The 23879-nt window shown below is 41.8% G+C and overlaps 1 protein-coding gene across 1 annotated transcript in view; it reads right to left on the minus strand.

The window, feature by feature from the left end:
* Positions 1-23879, minus strand: part of RARB (retinoic acid receptor beta) — a 512522-nt gene that overhangs the window by 396186 nt on the left and 92457 nt on the right. Inside the window, exon 2 of the mRNA XM_038767604.1 lies at positions 20686-20776. The gene's annotated coding sequence lies outside the window, so the exon portion shown is untranslated. The remainder of the gene's footprint in view (positions 1-20685; positions 20777-23879) is intronic.

A 23879-nucleotide genomic window follows, 5' to 3' on the forward strand; every position in this document is an offset into this window, starting at 1 on the left:
ATACATTTTCTGCACAAGGATATCCCGATCTGGTCAGTAAAATCATGAGTCACAGGCATTCAAGGACTTCTAGGACAACAACATTGGCCATTGTAAGAAAATTTCATGTATTTTTCAATACGACATACAATTTATCCGAAACTTCAGCTCTGTTTCTTTCAAATATGGAGCTATGTTCGAAAACCATGCTCTCAGTCACTCTTTGTAAAAATTGATTTTTGGAAAAATGAAATTAATATTAAATAATCTAGAGGATCAGCCATCATATTGGGTGCTCATCCTTTTAATGAGAGAAATATTTAAAGACTGATGACAAGGCATATTTTCTTTCAGTGGTAATTTAGTGCAGAAGTTTACAATGATTTTATTTCCAATATTAATTACACTTGTGCTTCTATAAATGATTGTAGAAAGTAAATTAAATGAATCAATTCTGCCCTGAATACCTATTTCACTAGCTTCTAACTTCACTAGCTTTCACTGCTAACCTTCTCACTGTACCTTGCACTATAGCTCATCTATCTCGCCACCGAACTCTCGCCCACATCCTACCTCTGACCTGGAATGCCCTCCCTCCTCATATCAGACAAATAATTGCTCTTCCCATTTCAAAGGCTATTGAAGGCACATTTCCTACAAGAAGCCTTCCCTGACTAAGTCCTCCTCTCCTCTTCTCTCACTCCCTTCTGCGTTGCCCTAACTTGCTGCCTTCATTCATTCTCCCTCCCATCCCCACAGCTCATATGTATATATCTGTAATTTATTTGTTTATTTACTTATTAACATTAATGTCTGTTTCCCCCGTCTATATGTGAGCTCGTTACAGGAAAGGACTGTGTCTGTTGTAGTAAACTCTCCCAAGTGCTCAGTAAAGTGCTTTGTACACAATAAGAGCTCAATAAATAAGGCCGAATGAATGACTTAGCTCTCACAGTCCTTCTCCATTAGCTCCAGAAAGGAATGGATCACTTTATTATCACAAACCAAGTACATGGGATTCCCCACCCTTTTACCCCTAAACAAAATGTTGGTGATAATAATAATAATAATAATAATAGATGTATTTGTTAAGCAGCGTAGCCTAGTGGAAACAGCACAGGCCTGGGAGTTAGAGGAACTGGGTTCTAATCCTGGCTCCACCAGGATTCCACAGTCTCATGTGGGAATGGGACTGTGTCCCACCTGAATTTCTTATATCTATCCCTGTGCTTATAACAGTGCTTGATATATAATAAACACTTAGCAAATACCATAATCATCATCTTGTATCTACCCCACCATGTAATATAACAGGTACCATAAAAAATGCTTACTATGTGCCAAGCACTGCACTAAGTGCTGGGGTGACACAAGATAAGCCTCTGGGCACAGTCCCTATCCCACATGTGCGCTCCCACAAAGGGCTCACAGATTAAGAGGAAGGGAGAACAGAAATTTAATCAGACATGTAAACTGAGGCACAAGGAATTTAAGTGACTTGCTCAAGATCAGGTGGCAGAGCCAGAATGTGCCCGGTGGCAGAACATTTTCCAAAATCTCTAACTTGTAAAATTACTGCTGATGGGGAATTATGTGTTATATAAGAGGCAATAAAAGCAAACCCAAAAGGTTTCAAACCAGCTTTATTTCACATACTATCCCACATAGTTTCAAAGTTACTTCAAAGGAGCTGCCATGGCTCAGCAGTTGGACTACATCTGGACTACATCTATTCTGTGGGTTGCTTAAACTGGCCAGGCATGAGACCTTTCCTAACTTCATTTCCCCATTCTATTCTCCCTCCCTTCTTGGTCACTGATGAACTTCAGTCCGTACCCTAAAAGCACTTTGATTCTCATTCCATCCTCCACCACCACAGAACTTATCCTTATACTCTGTTGCTTCCTCTACCTAATAATAACTGCGGTATTACTTAAACACTATGTGCCAAACACTTACTAAACACTAGGGTAAATACAAGGCAATTGAGTTGGACAAAGTCCCCGTCCCACATAAGGCTCATGGTCTTAATCCCCATTTTACAACGAGGTAACTGAAATGGAGTGACTTGCCCAAGTTCACACAGCAGATAAGTGGTGGAACTGAAATTAGAAGAACCTGGGATCGATAAGGTAGAAGCAGCGTAGCTTAGTGCAAAGAAACTGGGTTTGGGAGTCAGAAGTCATGGGTTCTAATCCTGCCTCCAACACCCGTCTGCTGTGTGACCATGGGCAAGTCAATTAACTTCTCTGTACCTCAGTTCACTCATCTGTAAAATGGGGATTAAGACTGTGAGCCCCATGCAGGACAACCTATCTTGTATCTACCCCAGCACTTAGAAGAGTGCTTGGCAAATAGTAGGTGCTTAATAAATACCATCATTATTATTATTATTTTCTATTATAAGGACCCTTCTGACTTCCAGGCCTGGGCTCCATCCACTAGGCGACACTGTTGATCCTAAGGTTTGCCTCTTCCACTAGACTGTAAGCTTCTTGAGGTCAGGGATCATGTCTATCAACTCTAATGTACAGCGTGGCTCAGTGGAAAGAGCATGGGCTTTGGAGTCAGAGGTCATGGGTTCAAATCCCGACGCCACCAATTGCCAGCTGTGTGACTTCGGACAAGTCACAACTTCTCTGTGCCTCAGTTACCTCATCTGTAAAATGGGGATTAAGACTGTAAGCCCCCCGTGGGACAACCTGATCACCTTATAACCTCCCCAGCATCTTAGAACAGTGCTTTGCACATAGTAAGCGCTTAATACATGCTATCATTATTATTCTAAATGCTTAGTACAATCCTCTGCTTAGAGTATATACTCAGTAACAACCACACTTCGACCTAGCACCACCACTTGCCTCTATGTTCCATGCTTGAGGAAACAGAAGGTGACCCTAATTTCTCCCCAATCCATCATCAATCATATTTACTGAGTGCTTACTGTGTACCAAATATTGTGGTAAACGCTTAGGAGAGTTCAACAGAGTTGGGAGACATGTTCCCTGCTCACAACAAGCTTACAGTCGAGAGACAGAGATAGACAGAGAGACTTATCAAGGCATCCAGTAAAAGGGGAGAAACATATTTTACATATGTCCCAAGGTGACCCTGGGGTACCAGCCATCTCAAGGTCAAATGATATCTCATGGCCCCCTGAGCCAGCAGGCGGAACTCGGAAGTGAGGGTGGGATACCGTTCCCAAAACCAAAACTGCTAGATTGACAGCCCAAGTCGGGAATACAGAAGGTGTCCCTCGTCACCATGCCAATCAAATTAGGTATAGAGGAAGGGGGAGAGCAGAGATTGGATAAACTGAGGATCCCATCCCACTGGACGCCTGTGGGACTGGAAGCCAGGCGCTTCGCCATGGGTATGGGACGAATGAATGGATTCCTCCGAAGTGGAAAATATTCGTGGGTGGGAGCTAGGGGTTTCCCCATGGGTGTGTAACTCAGCTGGATTCCTCCTGAGTGGGAAATGCACATGGGCGAGAGCTAGCCACCCCATCATGTGCAAACAAACTGTAAGGGAATTCCACCTGGGTGGGACCTGGAGGTTCTGCCACATGTGAGTAATGTATACGTGTGTTCCTCCCGTTAGGGAAACTCTAATAATACTAATTGATTACAGTACTCCCAAAAGGGAAGTTCTATCCATTGCACTTAAACAATTAAATAATTCAATTCACATTATGGAATAAATTTTATATAAAACTCAGACTTTCTGTCCCCAGGCACCCCCCCTTTCTCTCTCTCTGTCTCTAGCCACGTCGATTACCGAACGAACCCATCCCCAGACAACAGGTGACAACATACGATTCTCCAAGCAGTTGTTCTACTTAGTAGTGGTGAGATTAATGTCAAATTTACCCAGCACACCCATACAGTACCTCACCACAGGGTCTGGGTGAAATAATTAGAAGTAGGGGAATGCCTGCTGGGGTTATACCATCAGTGGTGATGGTTCAGAAAGAAGAAAACCACCTACAGCATCTTGCTTGATAGACAGGCTCAGCACGAAGCCTGAAAATAATTGGATAATATGGGTGGGGAGGATCAGAGCAGCTACCAAAGCAGCTATCATCCTCTGCAAATATCACTGTGGCTCGAAATGGATACTTTACACAGACCGTTGACAGTGAGCCCCATGAGGGGGAGACCGAATCTGATCTGATTGTATTCTATCTATCCCAGAGCTTTCTACAGTGCTTGGCACGCTGTAAGCGCTTAACAAATACCACAATTATTATTAATAATTATTATTATATTATAATTATAACAAGTATACAATTATACTTATTATGATTGATAACTGTGGCGTTCATTAAGCGCTTATGGTGTGCCAAGCACTGTACAAAGCTCTGGGGTAGATACAACGTTATCAGGTTGGACACAGTCTGTATAGCGCATGGGGCTCAAACTCTAGCTAGGAGGGAGTAGGATTTAATCCCCATTTTACAGATGAGGAAAGTGAGGCACAGAGAAATGAAGTGACTTGCCAATGGTCATACAGCAGGCAAGTGGATTAAGTCCCACAAGGAGCTCACAGTTGAAGTAGGAGGGAGAACATGTTTGCAGCATGTTCTGCTGAGGCAGTGGGAACAATAGGGGTGTAAATGGGAGGGCACAAAATTTGGCGAAATGCACACAAAGATCTTATGTAATAATAGAAGCCACATGGTCTAGTGGATAGAGCACGGGCGTGGAAGTCAGGAGGACCTGGATTCTAATCCTGGCTCTGCCATTCATCTGGTGTGTGATCTTTGGCAGGTCACTTAACTTTTCTGTGCCTCAGTTACCTCATCTGTAAAATGGGGATTAAGACTGTGTGCCATGGACAGTGTCCAATCTAATTAGCTTGTATCTACCCCAGCTCTTAGTAAAGTACTTGGCACAATTCAGCACTTAGAACAGTGTTCAGCACATAGTAAGTGCTTAGCAAGTGCCATTATTATTGTTATAATTACTAATAACAAATAACATTTTTATAAAGTGGCATGGCTGGGATCAGAACCCAGGCTGTCTGATTCCCAGGTCCATTCCTCTTCCTCTGGGCTATGCTGCTTCTGTTATTACATACTACTTTCTTGTGCATTTTGCCAAGTGTTGCACCACCCCTTTTAACCCCCTGTTGCACCCACTGCCTCAGAACACATTGCCCATGACAAAGGAGTGGTGCTGTGTAAGCTACTAGCACAGTGCTCAATATAGAGAAGCAGCATGGCCTTTTGTAAAGAGCACAGGCCCGGAAGTCAGAGGACCTGGGTTCTAATCCCAGCTCCGCAACTTGTGCAACTTGCACGCTGTGTGACCATGGGCAAATCACAACTTCTCGACGCCTCAGTTCCCTTATCGGCAAAATGGGGATTCAAACCTGCTCTCCCCCCTACTTAAACTGTGAGCCCTACACAAGACCTGATTATGTTGTATCTTCCCTAGGCTTAGTACTAAGATTGACACATAGTAAGCACTTAACAAATGCCACAATTATTATTACCATTATTAATGATTTTTCACAGGTTCTTGGTCCTGTAGTCTTCATGATGAGATAAGAGCTCATCTATCATTTATGAAGGAAGATTCCATCATCATCATCACCGCCGGCATATTTTCAGCCTCTGGCATAAGTCTTAAACTCATTCTCCTGTTTCCCAAGTCTCCATGGGAACCATGTTTTTTCTTCATTCCTCTCTTCCTTTATTCCAGCCATTGTCATTCTTTTCATAATCACTGGAGCTCATTCCCCTCATTTCCAGGCTTTAGCTTCCAGTTTCTTTAAGTGAAGACTTAAAATAGGGCACAGGTTATAGCTTCATCCCTGATTTCTATAACCTATAGTACAACAGGCAACACTCCTTCCTCTTGGTTTTTCTAGCTGTAAACTGGGACCGATAGTTTCCACAAATTACTGAAAGCAGCTTGGGATCCACAAATGAGAAGTTCCGGGCAAATATAACTTATTTTTATATAAAGCTAGGCCTCTGCTTTCCCCTTCAAATAAATCTTTTAAATAGTTTATTACTCTGAATTCTGAGCTACATCAATTTCATTCCCCATCCATGCATCAGTTCAAGCCATAGTTAAGAGTTTCAGTGAGCACATGGCAGCTGCCACACAACTCCTATTAGCGATAAAACGATTTTCTTGACGCAGCAATGAAAAACAGAGAACCTGCTGTCCATACAAAAAATATTCAGCTTCACTCACGTGGGTTTAAGCACTGTGAGAACTATGTTCGCAGGACATTGTTATGAATTTCAACTCCAACCTATTACCCATTTTCTGGTAAAATTTTTCCTAGAACATTTTTATTTGTCTTTGCTAGAGTAACTCCTAAATCTGTCTCACGGCTGCAAGTAAAACAACAGGCAGAATTCACTACAGCTGCTTCCTTCTACTACTGTGGGATGAGCTCTCTTCTCGTTTTCCTCTTATCCTTGTCTAATAGTTTAAATTCTTCTACCAAGTAACATGAGGTACCTCTAAAGTACACAACCTCCTTCTCTCCACTCTCCTACAATGAAACATCACTAGAGGCTTAAGGAGGAAGTTACCAGCTGGATCTGCTTTGGTTAATTAATTCATTAAATCATATTTACTGCACACTTACTGTGTGCAGAGCACTTTACTAAGCATTTGGAAGAGTGCAATACAAACAGAAACATTCCCTGCCCACAGGCCACTTTTGGTGTTTGCAATCTGTGCTCAATCAATCAATCGGATTTATTGAGTACTTACTGTGTGCAGAGCACTGTACTAAGCGCTTGGGAAGTACAAGTTGGCAACATATAGAGACAGTCTCTACCCAACAGTGGGCTCACAGTCACAGTCACAGTGGGCTCAGGACTTCGGATATGGTCCCTTAATTCATCCCTTGTCCCTCCAGAGCCGGACTCCCCTGGTTCCAACCGGGATCCAAAGAGATTGCCTGGGGCAAGACCATGGGGCTATTGAACCTAACCTAGATTTCCAGAGTATGGGCTTGGGGGCTTCCCAGACCTCGATATGCAATTCCTGGAAAGCACCTAACTAGAATATAATGTCTATGGTAGCACTTTTTATTTCCTGGGGCAGTTGGTCTCATTTTGTTTAGTAGCTAAAGTCATCTCTACAGGACCACAGTATGCCACAGGCACCCAGCCCCAATCAACATTACCTCTCTCATATGATGAACATTCATTCATTCAATCTTATTTATTGAGCATTTACTGTGTGCAGAGTACTTTACTAAGTGCTTGGGAAGTACAAATCGGCAACATGTTCTCAGCCTGTAGCCCAACACCTGAGTCTCTTTTCTAACAAGTATTAATTCATTATAAGGTAATCAATCAACCATATTTATTGACTGTGTGCAGAGCACTATACTAAGGGCTTGGGAGAGTAAAACTTAACAGAGCTGAGAGGCATGTTTCCGGTCTACAACAAGCTTACGGTCTAGAGGGGAGACAGATATTAATATGAATAAATAAATAGTGGATAAGCACATAAGTGCTGTGGGAATGAGGGAGGGGTAGATAAAGAGTGCAAATCCAAGTGCAAGGGTGACAAAGAAAGGAATCAGAAAGTCATGGGTCTAATCCCGGCTCCACCACTTGTTTGCTCTGTGACCTTGGGCAAGTCACTTCACTTCTCTAGGCCTCAGTTACCTCATCTGTAAACTGGGGATTGAGACTGTGAGAGCCCCACACAGGACAAGGGATTGTGCCCAACCCAATTTGCTAGTAACCACCACAGCACTTAGTACAGTGCCTGGCACATAGTAAGCACTTAACAAATACCATAATCATTATTATTATAAGAAGAAATGAGGGCTTAGGGAAAGTCTCTTAGAGGAGATGTGTTTTTAATAAGGCTTTGAAGGTGGGAAGAGTGATCATTTGTCACATATGAAAGAGGCGGGGAGTTCCAGGCCAGAGGCAGGACATGGATGAGAGGTCAGCAGCGAGACAGATGAGATCAAGGTAGGTTGGCATTAGAGGAACGAAGCTTGTAAGCTGGCTTGTGGTAAGAAGATAGGGAGGTAAGGTAGGAGGAGAAAAGATGATTGAGTGCTTTAAAGTATATGGTAAGGGGTTTCTATTTGATGCAGAGGTAGATGGGCGACCACTGGAGATTCTTGAGGAATGGAGAACCATAGACTGAATGGTTTTATAGAAAAATGGTCTGGGCAGCAGAGTGAAGTATTTTTGTATTGTACCAGCAGAGAGAGAGGAAGCAGGTCATTAAATTTGCCTCAAAATCTTTTACTGTTACTTCATAAAACTCAGCCAATTCAGCCAATTTATTTACTTTCTTCTTAGGTTTAACACTTTCCATAAGAGATGTATTATATTTTGTTAATGTACACTGTTCCCAGCTTATTAAATGTGTGCCCAAAGGAAATAGAGAAGTCACTCATATTTTGGAAAATGAGAGGAAATGAGAAATTGGACTGATCCTAGAAAAGAAGAAATTCCTGAAAAGCGCATGAAAATGTTATGTAAAGGACCACATTTTACCATATGTTCTTACCTACAAGCCCCACTGACAGAAATTTGAACTCTACACAGAAATATGACCCATAATTCAATAGTTTGACTGGAGACGTAGCCTCCGTCATACAATAAGCAAAAAGAAAGAACCTTTACTGAAGGAGCTACAAAGCTACATTTTCATCATTGAGAAACCTTGAAAGGCTCCAAAGAGAAATTAGGTTTCAGAAACACATTGACAAAGGTGACAGGATGGATACTTTTGGGTGAAGCTGTCTCCGGTAATAGGAATGCCATGACCAAGGAGACTCCAGGAGACAAAGGGAACTTAAACGTTTGCCAGGACTGGGTGATAGTCATGGAAGTAAGAGTAAGGTGGGCTCAAAAAAGGAATTTGAAGTCGATTAAAAAAAGCTTTGTGGCTGTGTAAGAAGTGTGGGTCACTGGAGTAGAAAAAATTGTGATATGGGAAAGAAAGGAGCGAGGAATAAAAGGTGAAGATCGAGAAGATAGAAAATTCAAATTAAAGCATTTTTTTCTTCATATCAAGCTATTTTGTCTGTACTACCCAGGTGAATTGTCAAAATTCTCCATTTTGCTTATATAGACTCAGGTTTCCATGAATATCATGATTTTCCTTCTTCTCTTCCCAAGTAGGTTTGCCCTCTGTGGCCATTATACAATTCCCTTCTCTCCATTCAACCAGTTCTTTATAGAATGCTTTTTAAATGAATCTTTCCAGCCTTTTCTTACAGACTGAACTCCCGACTTAATTACGTAAGTACCTGATGGACTGGAACACTTCCAAAAGGGCCTCTAAGGAAAACAATAGGATGGATTATTTCTCCCCTTTTGGTAATTACATAATTACCCAGTTGACTGATATGAGTCACTGTGTGCCATGCTCACATCCAGGACACAAAACAGTTTTATTGCTTTTCTTTGAATTAACTGATTACCCAGTAGATGACAATAATTCTTAGGCTCTTTTCAGTAAATAACATGTAGGACTGGGGGCAGAAATTACTTGAGGAGTCTGTTCGTATTGAGGAAATTTTAATCAAGCAATCAATAGCATTTATTGAGTGACTGGTTGCAGAGTACTGTATTAAGCACTCTGGAAAGTACCCTAAATTCCATGTGATATGATGGAGTCACTCTGTAGGCCCTGGGGTGTTTTACACAAAAAAACATGTAAGATTCAGCAGTGAACCAAGGGAATATATGGTTTTCAAAACAGTTTTTTGACCTACCTGCTGGATATGAATGATAGTTATCTAATAAAGGGAAATGAATATTTATCCAAGAGATTAAAAAGCAGTGCCTAATCAATATTAAATCTGATTAAACATTTCCAATGTATAATAAAAGCTAAAATCATACTTTTATGTGGATGAGTCCATAACTCACTTGTATATAGAAATGTCCTATATAGTGTACATTCATTATTAAATTTCTAGTTAAAAAAAAAAACAAAATTAATTTGAGCTAATAAAACTATGGAGCCTAAAAAACTTCTAAAGCATTATGGGCCTAGCTGAACTTAATCAGATATTTGTAATTTACTCAAGTAATTATTGATTCAAGGAAATGACAATCTAATTTGTTTTCAAGAGATTCATCCGTCACATTTTGTCAAACCTTCAGTTGAAATGATCTACTGAAAAACAAATCCATCAGCAGAATTTTCCAATGCCACAAAAAACCCGAAACTGCTTAAGGCAGGCCATGCTTATTCATGAAGCAAAAAGCTATGTGTACCACACATACCTCAGGAATTCACATCACAATACCTAGCAGAGAGTGTGAACGGTCCATTTAAAATTGGTATAATTACCTTCTTTACCACGCCAAGGGTCTAAAGCATTCCAGGTCAATAAAGGGTAGAATCAGAGATATACAAACCCTGCGTTCTCGCAATATTTTTCTGTTCTAAACCCAATAACAATCAATCAATGGTATTTATTGAGCACTTAACCGTGTGCACAGCCCTGTACTAAGTGCTTGGGAGAATATAATGCAACAGAGTTGGCAGACACTAACCCCACCCACAAAGAATTTACAATCTCCACTCCATCCACCTAGAAATCCATAGAATCAATTGATGATATTTAAAAAAAAAAATCAAGAGGCCACAACAAAACTACAGCATTCAAATAGGCAACAAGTAGAACCACCTCTGCTAAGGGCCATGGGAGACAGAAGGGCAGAATAATAATTAATAATTATGATATTTGTTAAGTACTTCACTACGTGCTGGCACTGTATATGTTTGTACATATTTTTTACTCTATTTATTTATTTATTTATTTTATTTGTACATATCTATTCTACTTATTTTATTTTGTTAGTATGTTTGCTTTTGTTCTCTGTCTCCCCCTTTTAGACTGTGAGCCCACTGTTGGGTAGGGACTGTCGCTATATGTTGCCAATTTGTACTTCCCAAGCGCTTAGTACAGTGCTCTGCACATAGTAAGCACTCAATAAATACGATTGATGATGATGATGATGATTAACTGCTGGGGAGGAGATAAACAAATTGGGTTGGACAAAATCCCTGTCCAATGTGGAGCTCACAGTCTCAATCCTTGGCAATGGCAGAAGCACAAGCACTGGCTGTGGGCATGGAGGAGGTGACATGAGATGTGGTAGGTTGGCATGGAGGGTGAAGGCAAGTGCTGCCAGGGATTTTCTTAGCAATCGGCTCTGGTCCCGGCTGACCTCTCCATTTCTTCCATCATCACACCTCAAAGCACAGAAGCCATTTGGGGACTACTGAACAAAGTGGCAGCACACACGTTTCTGTGTCCAAATAGTAATCCTTAGTGACAGAATAAGATAGATTTCGGCCTACACGAACACTTAAGCCATCAGTCCCTCATTCGCTTAACGATTAATTATAACATGGTATTTTTCAAGCACTGTTCTAAGCGCTTAATCAACTCACACACAGTCCCTGTCCCTCATGGGGCTCACAGTCTAAGCAGGAGGGAGAACAGGAATTGAATTTCCATTTCACAGGTTAGCACAGAGAAGCAAAGTGACTTGTCCAAAGTCACAAAGCAGGCAAGTGGAAGGGTTGGAATTAGAACCCAGGTCATTTCTGACTCCTAGGCTTACGCCTTTTCAACTAGGTCATGTTGCTTAAACAGCGTAATGAATTTTTGCCTAAAAGAATCATTGTGGGCAGGGAATGTATCTTTTTACGGTTGCGTTGTACTCTCCCAAGCACTTAGTTCATTCCTTTGCACCCAGTAAGTGCTCAATAAATACTACTGTACTGAATAGATGATTATTCATGCACATATTGCCTTTTTAAATAGCGCAATAAGCAGCTGGCATAATGGCTAGAGACCAGGCCTGGGTGTCGGAAGGTCATGGGTTCCAATCCCCGCTCCGCGTCTTGCCAGCTCTGTGGCCTTGGGCAAGTCACTTCACTTCCCTATGCCTCAGTTGCCTCATATGTAAAATGGAGATGAAGACTGTGAGCCCCATGCAGAACAAGGACTGTGTCCAACTCAATTTGCCGGTATCCACCCCAGTGCTTAGTACAGTGTGTGGCACACAGTAAGCACTTAAAAAATACCACAATTATAAAAACAGTTTTAGCTGATTTAACAGGTTTATATTCCAATTCATTTGCATTTACTTTAAAGGATTTCACTGCACAGAAATTTTAATTTAAAACAAAGAAATGAGAAAGCCTATTCAGTCTGCATAGTATCAATGACCTAGTTTTGGTATCTTGAACTGCAAGTACCCTCTACGCACACATGGTTTCTGTTAAAATCAGTGAAAACTACTTCTGAACAATGTCATCCACACTTTCACTCAATGATCTAGGGAATAAATTAACATTAAGACTCACCAGTATTAACAAAAATAATTTTTCACTGCATACTTTCAAAGTATATTACAAAAACCTTCAGTTTACACCCACCCTCCTGACACACATATACATACATATTATTTACATATGCTTGTGGGAAATCACAGTAACAATTCAAGACTGTTTTCCATCGAAAGGTTTAATATGTCATTTAAATAGGATGTTTTTTGTTGCCATTATAAATAATCGCTGGAAGAATATGAGGTCTTGCAGACATTTAGAAAATCCTTTTCCACACCTTGCTTTCAAGTTCCCAATTAGATTCTGGGTGAAAAAAGAACCCACTTAATTTTGGTAGAACTACTCCTTGACTTTTGATTAAAGTAGTATTATACTTATATTAAAAACTTACATTATAGCTTCTTTCTAACTTCATAGAGTACCTTCCAAACACTGAGAAGTTAAGAGTTTTCAGTTTTACAAAAATCATGAAATTTTACACTTATTGACTATGACTATTATCAGGTTACAAGTCTCTAAAGTGTGCTTGGCACACTGCCTGGCATATTTATTGGCATTTATAAATGAGACACTTGAGTAGAATGCAAATTTTATGTAGTCTACGTATAAACGAGTCTGCTTTGAGATGACCGGAGATACATTTTACGAGGCAGATAAATAATTATTTTATGCAAAGACAGTTTGCGTACTCAACATTAAAGAAAAAAAGAACCTAGAGTAAAATTCAGTATTTGTCAAAATACTGATTTCCCAAAACCATTTACAAAGTACTATTGCAAATGCAGATTATGAAAAGGATTATAACAATCCAATATGAGTTGAGAGAGTAAAAGGCACTCGAATCACAAGGTAAGACCTCCCTCTATCCAACTCATTGACCTTTTAGGATTGGTTGAATCCTGTGCCCCATTACATATAACCTACAACAACGGAGAATGAAAAGGCCTTATTGAAGAGCTCTGGGAGAAGAATGCAGAGGCAGGGACAGGACAGCAGAGAGGAGGCAATGAAAAAACATTGATTGGGAGATAGGAGTTGGGACATGGAAGCCCGCAGCAAGATAGAGACATGAGACAAAATGGCAAAAAGCAGGGCTTCATTGCGGGTGCGAAGGTGGAGGAGCAAATAAACGCCAAGAAATAGTATGAGGAGACTGATAAACTACAATTTTGCTACAATTCAGCATGCTGTGGCCAGAAAACAGGATTATGAGTCTTTCATATTTTAATCTCTTGATGTTGTGGACTGGTTTTCTGCAAATACCATCTCAAGAAGTATGTAAAAAAAACTTCCTACCTCATCATCATCAATCGTATTTATTGAGCGCTTACTGTGTGCAGAGCACTGTACTAAGCGCTTGGGAAGTACAAATTGGCAACATAATTATTAACAACACTGTTTAGCATTTATTAAGTATCCATAAACCTATGGTGTATGTAGTGCCTTATAAATTAATGAGCTCTTTAAGAAAACAAGATTACAATTTCACAATTAACATTCCAAATGCTTAGCGTTAACACAGACCTGACCCCTCCACTTCAGACTCTTGCCAAAAGGCCTATCGTGGAACCTCTATTTAGCCCAGTGGCTTGAGAGAAGAAAACTAACAAGACTCTCACTGCTTAACTGGCTGTTGGGTTTCCAGCTTCATCTTCAATCCAAGAAAAGTGAAGTGGGTACTCGGTATGTTTCATTGATCTTGGGGAGAAACAGGCAGTGGGGTCTTGGGACACCTCTCGTGCACGTCCTTCTGAAGAGCCTGGACCCCAAATGACACAAGCTGCTGTCCAGGGTGGCTGACATCCCTGTTCTAGCTGCCCTGCTGCTTTGAACTGCATGGACATTAGGGACCACCCTGAGTTTGGCAAACTTTCATCATTAATTCCGCCATTCATCCCTGGAGAGCACTTATGATAATAATAATGATAATGATGATGGCATTTATTAAGTCCTTACTATGTGCAAAGCACTGTTCTAAGCGCTGGGGAGGTTACAAGGTGATCACGTTGCCCCACGGGGGGGCTCACAGTCTTAATTCCCATTTTACAGATGAGGTAACTGAGGCACAGAGAAGTTAAGTGACTTGCCCAAAGTCACACAGCTGACAATTGGCGGAGCCGGGGTTTGAACCCATGACCTCTGACTCCAAAGCCCATGCTCTTTCCACTGAGCCACGCTGCTTCTCTCATGATGATGATGATAACAATAATTGTACTTCCCAAGCGCTTAGTACAGTGCTCTGCACACAGTAAGCGCTCAATAAATACGATTGAATGAATGAATGAATTGCGGTATTTAAATACTTGATATGTGCGAACACTGTACTTAGTGCTGGGATACACAACATGATCAGATTGGAGGCAGTCACTGATCCACATGGGGCTCCCAGTCTAAAGGGGAGGGAGGACAGGTATTTAATTTCCATTTTATAGATGAAGAAAGTGGAGGCACAGAGAAGTTAAGTGACTTGCCCAAGACCCCACAGTATGCAAGTGGCAGCGCCGTGATTAGAATCCGGGTCTCCTCGGTTCCAACGAGTGACACTCACTGAATCTGAAGCTATCCAGTTGAAGGTGGAATCAGGCTGACCACCATTTATCAATCAATGACATGTATTGAGCTCTTATGGCATACTAACACCTGTACTAAGCACTTGGAAGAGTACAGTACAATAGAGTTGGCAGGCATGATCCCTGCCCACATAGAGCTTACAGTCTAGAGAGGGTCTATGGTCTTCAGAGTTCTAGTTCAGCATTAAAATTAGGAAGCAATCCTAAGGTCCATGAGCCTCCCTCTGCCTTTTTGTATTACAGTAATGTCTCTTTAACCTGTAGAAGCAAAGAAACTGAGTGGTCTGTTACTACCCAGCCCTCTCCAAAGAGGATTTTTCAAGGAGAGGTCCAACACAACTTCAAACCATTTTTTAACCCTGTGACTGCATTATTCCCATCCTCCCTCTTCATAGGCTTCTCACTTTGTCCAGCCCACCATAGAAGCCCATGGAATTTGAAAAGGGATTGGTCTGTCACATCCTACCCTACCACTGAAACAATAATGGTGTATTTGGGCACAAACATGGAGGAAATAGTATGAAGCACAGACTGGGAAAACAGCCCCAGAGAATACATTTTCTTGACTTCTGCATTTTAGAATCATTGCACCATCTCATCAATTTTAAGGCTGTCTAAGGGTACGTTGAACTACTCACCCAGAATGTAAAAAAACTGCACACATACCTAAATAAAGATTTCTTCCTCCTGTGGGCCCAGTATAACACTCCTCCTAATTCTTATTTAGAGGCAAAAACAGTTCTACACATTTCTGGATTTTCCACTCATGTCCAGGTTTTCTTCAGTATCTACTCCGGCAAAACTGCTCTTTTAGGGGACTTTAAGAATAATTTGCATCTTTCCTGACTTCACTTTGCCACTTTTCCTCAGCAATTCAGAAGAAGACGACAAGAAATGTCTTCATCTGTCAGACCTGTCAATTTCCGGGCAGTTATTTTTTGGAATCAATAAATCAGATTGACTACTGAAGAAACAGGAGGGGGAATGTGGTCCAGTTATCCTATAACATGGGGCTGTGTACTTGCAAAGCCCTCCAAAAAGGGTTGTAGCATTGTAGCCCTCTTGGCCAACCTCGCACACATGCACTTCCCAAGCGCTTAGTACAGTGCTCTGCACACAGTAAGCACTCTAAATGATTGAATGAATGCACACAAACAGCTTTGCCACAGCACACTGTATCCAAAAGCATTATAGGATGAATGATCCCTAATGCCCCAATAGCATTCTAGCCAGAGAATGGATCACAATGAGGAAGCATCGAATGTACTTCCCTCCGGGTTGGTCTCAGACAACTGACACCCTTCCCATTCTGTATGACCTCATTATGTTACAGTGTATGGGCACGCAGTGAAACACAGTGATACCCTGTGTAAACCCACTTAGGCTCCTGAGCCAGTAGATCAGGAGAATCAGTGTGGCCTAGTTGATAGACTACAGGCCAGGAAATCAGAAAGTCCTGGGTTCTAGTTCTACCTCCACCACTTACCTGCTTTGTGACCTTGGATAAATCATTTAACTTCTCTGTGCCTCAGTTACCTCATCTGTAAAATGGGGACTGTGAGCTTCATGTGGGACATGGACCGTTACCCTGCTCATTCAAGCTCTCATCCTATCCCGTCTGGACTACTGCATCAGCCTTCTCTCTGATCTCCCATCCTCGTGTCTCTCCCCACTTCAATCCATACTTCATGCTGCTGCCCGGATTATCTTTGTCCAGAAACGCTCTGGACATATCACTCCCCTCCTCAAAAATCTCCAGTGGCTACCAATCAATCTGCGCATCAGGCAGAAACTCCTCACCCTGGGCTTCAAGGCTCTCCATCACCTCGCCCCCTCCTACCTCACCTCCCTTCTCTCCTTCTACAGCCCAGCCCGCACCCTCCGCTCCCCTGCCGCTAATCTCCTCACTGTACCTCGTTCTCGCCTGTCCCGCCATCGACCCCCGGCCCACGTCATCCCCCGGGCCTGGAATGCCCTCCCTCTGCCCATCCGCCAAGCTAGCTCTCTTCCTCCCTTCAAGGCCCTACTGAGAGCTCACCTCCTCCAGGAGGCCTTCCCAGACTGAGCCCCTTCCTTCCTCTCCCCCTCGCCCCCCTCTCCACCCCCCACCTTACCTCCTTCCCTTCCCCACAGCACCTGTATATATGTATATGTGTTTGTACATATTTATTACTCTTTTTATTTATTTATTTTACTTGTCCATATCTATTCTATTTATTTTATTTTGTTAGTATGTTTGGTTTTGTTCTCTGTCTTCCCCTTTTAGACTGTGAGCCCACTGCTGGGTAGGGACTGTCTCTTTGTTGCCAACTTGTACTTCCCAAGCGCTTAGTACAGTGCTCTGCACACAGTAAGTGCTCAATAAATACTATTGATGATGATGATGATGACATGGACTGTGTTCAAACTAACCTGTATCTACCTCAGTGCTTGGCACACATTAAGTGCTTAACAAATGCTGCAATTACTAATTATTCGGTCTCTCTGGGGATCCTCTGACTGGTCTCTGATGCTCCTGAGCCATTTTGTTCTTGCTATCACCAGCACCGTTTCTAACTCAGATCTTTTCACTTCTGCAGCCACTGCTTTGCTTCTTCCCTTCCCTTGCCTCTGCCCTGTCTGACGCTGCACCCTGAGGCAATTGCTTACCTCAGGTATCATCTGAAGACAACCCTAACTTTCCTGTAAGGATCTGCTGTTCCACCCACATTACACACCACTATTCTCCCACAGTGGTCTCAACAAGGTACCTCTCTTTGGGAGAACAATAACAACAACAATAATAATGTTATTTGTTCAGTACTTACAATGTGCTTAATGTGCTAAGCGCTGGGGGAGATACAAGATAAAGTAGTCAGACACGGTCCTTGCCTCGTACGGGGCTCACAGTCTACATAGGAAGAGATATTAAGATTGCACTGACAATTCCACTAATAGTTTTCTCTAGGTCACTTTTCCTGGTTAAGTGTGAACTTTACAAATAATTGCTCCTCCTTTCAAGGAGCTATTTATCTTGTAGGAAGGCCTTAAGGGCAGCCCAATGTTCCAAAATTGTTTCTAAAACTGTGACACCATCACGCACCTGATTGCACCACGCTTTGAGGAGCAGTTCATCATTTATGACTTTCAAATAAGGGAGCAAGGACTAACTAAATCCAAAGTCCCTAAAAGACTAGGTGGAGCCAATATTCCTAGAAAAGCAGTAACAAAGCATATATCAGATAGCCTGCAGCTCTATCTTGCTATTGATTTAGTAATTAGTTTTACACTCCTCGTTACACATCTGACCTGACCTCCCTTACAGGGAATTGGGTCACTCAAGCCGATGCCCATTTCCATAAACTTCTGTTTCTGATATGGCCCAGGAAGAAACTTCGTTGACAACAGCTGTAAAAAAGACAGCCCTTTTGGTCAAGGCTGGGTGCTGTGAACAGGGAAGTCTAAAGAGGCGAAACCGGGAAACTTCAGAGACGCAGACCCTGACCAGTTCAGATAATACATTCGAATCATCATCATCATCAATCGCATTTATTGAGCGTTTACTATGTGCACAGCACTGTACTAAGCGCTTGGGAAGTACAAATTGTCAACATATAGAGACAGTCCCTACCCAACAGTGGGCTCACAGTCTAAAAGGGGGAGACAGAGAACAAAACCAAACATACTAACAACCAAACGAATCTTTTGCAATAGCTAAGGGAGGAAGGAAAAGAAAGAGCAGAGAGAAGTGGGGAGGAATTCAGCACTGGGAATGAACCTGAAACAGCCGGGGCCAACAGAGGGCAACGCAAGGTGAGAAGCAACAGGAGTATTAACAACATGAATCAGGAACAAGTCTGGGCCTCCGGCTCTTTTCAGGTTCTGTCCCTGAGCTGAAACAGATGCTCCCTCTCTTTTACCACTCTCTTGACTCCCATCCCCCTCCCGCTCCTCCTTCTTTCCTTTATACCCCAGAAATGTCCTGTTTGTTGACAGTCCAGGGTTTTAAAATGCTGATCTGCTTTTCACTTCAGTGTCTGAAGTGCACCAGTCCTTAAGCTAATAGGGGATTTCTCGACTAAGACAATGGCATCCATTTAAAATACTTTTTCTTCCTGTCACTGCCTACTCCTGACTGCCTAGACAATAAAAGAACTGAAAAAGATGGCTTGGAGCACATAACAAGATATACTTTGTTCCTCTGTATGGACTCCATCAGACTGAACTAAGGCCCTCTGGGAGAAGATCCTGGAAAACGAACGGACAGTATGTAAGATGCAGGATAATGATGTGAGTAATTTACCTTTACCTGGAGAAAGAAGCAGGTACGTGTATAATAGACAATCATGCCGCTTACTTGCCAGTCACTTTTGAATGAATAAACCAGAATGCCATTTTGCTCCAGTCAGCTTTTTCTTACAATCACTACCTGGCTCCAGGCACTCCAACCCCTCCAGAAACTTCCAATAACCTTTGCAGGTATGTTCATAAAATGCCAATTGGTACGTTTCTCTTGTTTCTGTCACTACAGCATGCGTGTTTCTGTGTCTGCCCTGTCTCCTTCACTAGAGATTGGGAGCTTTTCCCGGACAGGAACTATCTATTGTTATTCTTTCAGGTTTCCACAGTGCCTGAGACAAAGATGGATTCACAGACGTTGGTTTTGAATTTCGTTTTAAAGTTTACGCAAAGATAATTGAAGAATAAGCATCAAATACAAACAAGGCAAATTCTTCATCTGATGGCAGTATTTAGCACTAGCACATTTCAAAGAGCAAGCAGCAAAGAGCAAAATCACTCAACAGTATTTATTGATCAACTTAGTTTGTGCAGAACACTATACTAAGCACTTGGGAAAGCACAATACAACAGAGTTGGAAAACACAATCCCTACCCACAGGAAGCTTATAGTCTCCAGGGAGGCAAACATTAAAACAGATTACAGACAGGGGAAATAGAGTATAAGTCGATTTTATATAAGTACTGTGAAGCCGGCCTCTATTTCGCTAAACAGGATGTTTCACTACACAGTAACAGTCCAACTTATTCATTCTAATATGAAGATGGCCCTTTCCTAATATGAAACAAGACCAATTAGTTGAAAGCAACTACGAGAGGGGAGAGGCACAAGAATATGGATGACGGATACGCAGATCTAATACTGGCCAAGACCTGACTACTCCCATATATGTGATTCCATTCCAAACGACCAATAACAGTAGGACATAATGGGGGAGCGGAGGAAGGGCAGTTTAGGCAGTGTGGTCTAATGGAAAGAGCACTGGCCCGGAAGCCAGAGGACCTAGATTCTAATCCTAGACCTGCCACTTTGCCAGCTGGGTGACCTAGGACAAGTCATATAATTTATCTGTGCCTCAGTTTCTTCATCAGTAAAATGAGGATTCATTTTAGAATGACCTATTCTATCCCCAATATAGACTGTGTACCCCATATGGGACAAGGACTGTGTCTCACCTGATTCTTTTATATCTACCTCAATGCTTAGTACAGTGCTTGGCTCTTAGTAAGTGCATAACAAATACTACAATTATTATTCCTGATTTTTTGCAGGGGGCTATTGGTTTTATCCCATCAGGCATTTACGGGGAAGAATGACAGTCTAAATCATGCCTGAATTTTGCCCCTCTTGGCTTGTCAAAATAGAAAATGAAGACAGGAATAAATTAACTCTAGGTTGTTTTGATTTGCTAATTAAGTGCCTATAATGTGGGTTTCTTTGAGAAAACAAACCAAAGACTTGGGAAAGGGGATCTTTTCTTAATATTGGATTAGCCTAAGGCATCCTGAAATAGTGTATCTCAGCCATCACTTACCTTTTCTCTGTAATTTCAGCGGGGCAGTCTCTGAAGAATTGGTTAGTGATTGACGAATGAGGATCTGGATAATGATGTTAGCTGGTGATGCCTAGTAAAACACACAAGGGTAAATGCAGTTGTACCTAATAGTGATAATAATAGTAATTGTGATATGTGCCAAGCACAGTGGTAAATGCTGGGGTGGATACAAAGATGATAACATCATATACTTTAAACACACTGTTCCTTTTAAAATGTCAAATTTAGAATATAGAATCTGCCCTTTTTTAGACAAGTGGACACCAGAATATTCATGACATAGTAATAATAATAATAATAATAATAAAAATGATGGCATTTGTTAAGCACTTACTATGTGCAAAGCACTGTTCTAAGTGCTGGGGAGGATACAAGGTGATCAGGTTGTGGGGCTCACAGTCTTAATCCCCATTTTACAGATGAGGTAACTGAGGCACAAAGAAGTTAAGTGGCTTGCCCAAGGTCACACAGCTGACAAGTGGCAGGGCCGGGATTTGAACCCATGACCTCTGACTCCCAAGCCCGTGCTCTTTCCATTGAGCCACGCTGCTTCTACTGCTGGAGATGATTTGAAACTACCTCCTTTAATGGTACAGAACAAACTGCATCCCGTTAGGTTTCCAATGCGTAATAACAATACTAGTTGTATTATTGGCTAAAAGCTTTATATGTGCCAGGCACTGTGCTAGGCACTGGGGTAGATACAAGTTAAACAGATGAGACACAGCACAGTTCCTGTCCCACATGGGGCTCATGGAAAACAGACATTTAATCCTCTTGCTAAACTTGGAAGAGGTCAGAGGATTTGGAGCCCTGAGGCTGCTTTTCCAAGCTTCCTCCCCTGTCCCCCTGCCCCCCAGCTACACACACTTTTATCTCATGAAGCATGAGCTTTCTGAGTAACCAGTATGCATTATTTGCTTTCTCAAACAACCTTGCCTGTGACATAAATAAAGGAATACGGCTTTTCTGATAAATATTTCCGAGCTCCAGTTGGAGCGCATATTTCTCATTTATTTTTCAGAGTATCCGATGTGCACATTATGGAATGATAAACCCCTTGGTTTGCTTCCTTTAGATACTTGCAGATGCTTATCCCTCCTCTCAATTGTTGTTCAGCCAAGCTACACATATTTAGACTCTTTTAATCTTTCCTGGTAAGTCAATCTATTCAGCTCCTTAATAATGACTTAGTTCACCAGTTTAAGGCAGGGATAACAGTTTCCTGGTGTCAGAAGCTTTATCTTACTTTCTAGGGTGAAGAAAGCCATCCAGAAAAAAGTCACTTCAATGTTTTGCTCTTTTGGAAAAACAAATCTTTTTTTCCCCATTTGCCCTGAATTTGACTTCACTATGTCTAACAGCAGCTAAACCTTCTTTGAAACTTTATTCACCATAGCCGGGGAAAAAAAAAGGCTGGTAGAATTCCTTTAAAATGTGCTTTAATCTAGCTGGAATGCCATAAATTGCTTCCAGATGTGCTCCATACAAGAGTCAATCAAAGCTATTTATACTGACACTACACAGTCCAAACAATCTGAATCCAAATGCCATGTCTCTGCTACAATAAAGCTATAAATGTCAGTTTTGTTGAATCTGGAGAGGTGTTGAAGAGTTCACGCTAGTTTGCTTTCTGGCCTATTTTTGAGCCAGCAATAATTTTCAAGACAAAAAAAAAAAAAAAAAGAAACAAAATAAACTTTTGTAAATCCTGTCCTCACTGAGCTATTCATCAAGAAACACCTGACACCACCCAACCACAGCCTTGAAAGTGCCACAGGTGAAAAGACAAAATTCACTTCATAAATTACAAATATGGACCACTTAGGCAGGAGGCCAAGAACAACCATGGATTTTGGCAGGACTCCCCATGCCCATCCCCAGCACAGGAAACACGTATAGTACACCTGGGATTAACTCAACCTCACTAGACAGGAGTGACACAGATTCAGTAATAATAGAAGCCCTATTCAAGGAGCTCCCAGAGTTAGTGAAAAGGCGCTTTTTCCAGTTGCCTAAAAAGGTTAACAGTATCCCAATCGATTGTTTCACATGCAACAGAGGCTAATGGGATACTCCCCTGAGAAAATCATAAGCCATCACAGGAAATTAATATGCCTATCTATTCAGAGCAGAAATCTTAGCAGATTTTATCAGCTTAAGTATTATTATGATAATCTGCTTTCACATTTTCCATTATTTGAAGTAAACTTTTGACCAATGTTAAAGGATGCCATGTGTTCTCAACATTACGTTTTGCACAGTTTTCAAACAGCTCTTATAATTTAATGTTTACTGAGCTGCCACTACAGGCTAGGTATTGGGGTTAAAAGCGCAAGCATTTTCTCCCCTCCACTTACCTTTAGGAAGTTTCATACCAATGCAATGCCATTCATCACTACTCACATATCACCACTCACAGCGTTAGTCTCCCATGAATTAACGAGCCATTTTTATAAGTGTGTTTGAAAATGATGAATTTGACTGTCCTTTTTAGGCTCCTGAAGGAATAGATATGGCCCAACAGGATCTGTTGAGAGGAAAGCATCTTTCAGCTAGCCTCCCTTTTGGGCACCTGCTTTGAGGGTCAGTCAGTCAGTCAATCTTATTTATGGAGCGCTTACTTCGTGCAGAGCTCTGTACTAAGCACTTGGGAGAGTACAACATAACAGACATAGTCCCTGCCCAAAACAAGCTTAGTCTAAAAGGGGAGACAGACATTAATATACATTACAGACACGTACATAAGTGCTGTGGGGCTGGGAGGGGGGATGAATGAAGAGAGCAAATCAGGGCGACACAGAAGGGAGCAGAAGAGGAAAGGAAGACTTAGCCAGGGAGGAAAATCGCTAACTGAATGGATGCCACTTGCACAGTTAGCTCCCTCGACTCATCTTCAACATGGTACAAAATGGGGCATGGCCTAGTGGAAAAAGCAGGGGACTGGGAGTCAGAGGACCTGGGTCCACTCCCAGCCCTACCACTTTCCTGCTCTGTGACCTTGGGAAAGTCATTTCACTTCCTTATGCTTCAGTTTCCTCATCTTTTGTGGGGATTCAACACCTTTTCTTACCTGCCCCTTAGATTGTCCCTTAGATCCTGGTGGGACATGCACTGGTCCAATCTGATTACCTTGTATCTTCCCAAATGCTTGGCACAGAGCAAGCGCTTAA

The sequence above is a fragment of the Tachyglossus aculeatus genome, chromosome 2, assembly GCF_015852505.1.
Source record: "Tachyglossus aculeatus isolate mTacAcu1 chromosome 2, mTacAcu1.pri, whole genome shotgun sequence".
Classification (NCBI taxonomy): domain Eukaryota; kingdom Metazoa; phylum Chordata; class Mammalia; order Monotremata; family Tachyglossidae; genus Tachyglossus; species Tachyglossus aculeatus.